This window comes from Drosophila persimilis, unplaced genomic scaffold, assembly GCF_003286085.1.
Source record: "Drosophila persimilis strain 14011-0111.01,24,50 unplaced genomic scaffold, DperRS2 tig00000895-arrow-arrow-pilon, whole genome shotgun sequence".
NCBI classification, from domain to species: domain Eukaryota; kingdom Metazoa; phylum Arthropoda; class Insecta; order Diptera; family Drosophilidae; genus Drosophila; species Drosophila persimilis.
In genome coordinates, this window is record NW_020825368.1 from 188,393 (window position 1) to 191,651 (window position 3,259).

Sequence of the window (3,259 nt, forward strand, 5' to 3'; positions counted from 1 at the left end):
CTATACTCTTTTTGAGTATCGGGTATAAAAACTTATTGATTACACATGTGGAGGAGAAGTGAAGTTCTGTAAGAAAACTCGTGCATGTACTCTGCTTGCTAAAACCAGGAACCAACAAGCAAATAAACTGCTACTAAAAATTTCTTAAAATTAAATATCACGATCATACAAAAAACACCACGATTAAACGTAAACATCAGCAAGCATCACGAAGCAACCATTTCTTTCGAGAGGGCTGCCAATTCGGCCGAAATAGGGTTTATTTGCTTTTGTTAGTATTTTTTTGCTAGTATTTGTTTTCTTCATGGTTTATATCCATGAAAATTGAAAAAGAGTAATGAGTGAGCAAAGAGCAGTAGTTGGGTGGGACGAAAGCGGGACCCTGAAAATGAAAATTCCGGGGCGCTCCCGGAAGGGAGGGACCCTGCTTGGGATACCAACTATCTCCGCTGACGAGAGTGCCAACGAGCACAAGACGGTTCGAAAGGTAAGATTTGTATTTTTTTTTTTGTACGTTTTTGTTTTGTTCAATCCCCTGGTCTATTGGGTCGGAAACACGCCTTATATCCCCGTGAGCTAGCTGAGAGCGATAGGCCAGGGTGGCAAAGAGGTAGATTATAAAAAATGGCGCCTAATGGTAAAAGAAGGGATCAGTTTTGAGCGCGAGTCAGGAGGGAAAACGGAGCCCTGGAATAGGAAACCTCAGCCGCTCCGCGAGCCGGGAACAAATCCTAGCCGTCGTAGCCGCTGAGAGGAGAAAAATGGACATAGTTTTTGTGTCGGAGGTAGAAGAGAAGGTAAGTCTGTGTCCCGAGTTGTGGTCCAGGTATTACTAGGTGGTAGTAGCCTCGTTGCCCGACTCGTGAAGCTCACCGGATCAGAAGAGATTCTGGACGATCTGTCCAGTCGCGGTCCGGGTTATGTCAGAGGCATTAACGTCGTTGTCCCATTCGAAGAGTCCACGGGGATCAAAAAAAGAAACAGCAAAGGGACTTGGTGCTCAGAAAAGTAAGCGAAAGTAAATAGCAACTCGAAAAGAAGGAGTCCGCTCACATGCAAAAACATAAATGCAGTTGTCGTCCAACCAAACATATTAAATGTGAATTTTAGTCTGAAGCATTTTGGAATTATAAGTTTTTTTGTTAGTGACTTAGCAGACTATTGGAAAGCCGAATCAAGAAAACCCAAAGGGAAATCATTTTTTTCGAGGACTGCCGATCCTCGCTTTCATTGGTAGAAAGCAATTTTAGATGTAGGCATTAGGCAAGTCATCGGAAAAATAGTTTTTATTTGGGAGAGTTATTTATTTATTTTTTTTATTTATTTATTTAATTTATTAACACATATCTGCTAACAATAGTACTTAATTTCAAAAGGAGGAAAGACGATAAGTTAAAAGTTAGTTAAATTTAGGTGATTATAAATATTTCATGCTATTAGTTTAAGGGATAGTTCAGGGGATAAGGTATGACGAGGGAGTTATAGTTATGGCATATAACCCTAAAAGGTTAATGTTCAGCATAAAAAGACCTACATATGGCAAGGCGGATTGGCCTAAAAGTACGGGTAGGTCTATGGAACGGCCAAGTCAATCTGACTCAAGAGAGTTTGAGAGTCAACAATCTTGAGAAGGAGCTTGTGCACGAACATTACATTACATTAAATATTCTGCGATGTGCAACGACGGCAGGTCAATTAGATTTAGCCTAGACCAGTAGGGTGGCAAGATTCTAACGGAGTCCCAGTTAAAATTACGAAGGGAAAAAATTAAAAATTGCTTTTACACGGATTCAATAGCAACCTGCTGCTCTTTATACTGCGGGCTCCATACACAAGAACAATACCCCAATATAGGACGTACCAACGAGATGTACAGTTGTTTCGTAACGTACGGGTCGTCAAACTCCTTGGACCAACGCTTGATGAACGCTAAAACACCCTTAGCTTTATTTACAGTTGCAGCTATATGGGTGTTAAAACACATCTGTTCGGGCGAAGCCCGACTGTAAATTTTTTCAGTTTCCTTTCAATTTTTGTCATTATACTAAACTAACGTAACGTAAGCGCGTAGCTTTATCTATGCTCGCTAAGCAACATGCTCTCATTTATTCATCTAGTCTTTATCTATGCTCGCTCTTGTTATCTTTTCTTTCCTATGCCGTCGCTAAGCCGTCAGCAGCTGAGCTTGCTCTAGTAGTTACCGCTTGATATAGTTGGAGAACACACCTTTTTTGTCCCCAATCTATTACTTTGGCTCGAGATCGGCTCGCTTGCCTCATCCAAGTGTATCACTCTAATACTATTGTAAAAGGCTCTGGCATCTTCGGCCACCCTCAACACACAAAATAACTATAATAAAATTTATAACGTTTCGGAAATTATTAATTAAACAATCATAGTCAGCGAAAAAGCTCGTTGTCTCAACATTTGGTGACCCCTACGTGATCGTCAATAACAATTTGGAATTAAAAAATTATAAAAAGGGAAAATTATCCACTAAACATAACTGTTCGAACGCGAAGCGGTTAGTTTCCATTTCGTCGCGCGCTTGCTTACAAGTACTAATACAGCTACGTGCATTAGCGGCTTCGGGTTCGCTGCACTTGCGCTTGCATACCAAAAAAAATCAAACGGTTTGTTCTTCGATTCTTCTTTGTGCTTTGCTCGCTGCTGCCTGTCGAAAATGGATGAGTCTAATGACTTGCCGGAAAACAGGGTGTCTTTTTACAAACTAAAGGCACTCTCAATATACAAAAAAGCCGTTTCACTTCGAGAGACGATATGGAATGATGAAAACAACCCAATCAGTGAAGATTTGGCGATGGAAATCGAAGTTCGTATTCGGTCAGCACTCCGCAGGACTACCCAGAACATGCCGCATCACTCAACGATACGACCCGAGCTCAACGTTACTGCCTCCGGAAATGTACGGTCACGATATCATATTCCTGACATTAAACTTCCCACTTTCCGTGGAGGTTATACTGAGTGGGCAGACTTTTACTCGATGTTTAGCACAGTAATAGATCAGGAGCCCTTTCTATCAAAGATTGAGAAGTTCCAGCACCTGCGCTCATGTTTGGATGGACCTGCCCTGGAGGCTGTTCGCTCTTTGGAAGTATCGGAGAGCAATTATGATATTGCATTGGACATTTTAAACAATCGTTTCAATAATAAACGTTTAATCTTTCAGGCACACGTCGCTGAGATTCTGAGGCATGAGAAGGTTGAAGATGGGTCAACTACAAAGCTACGTACT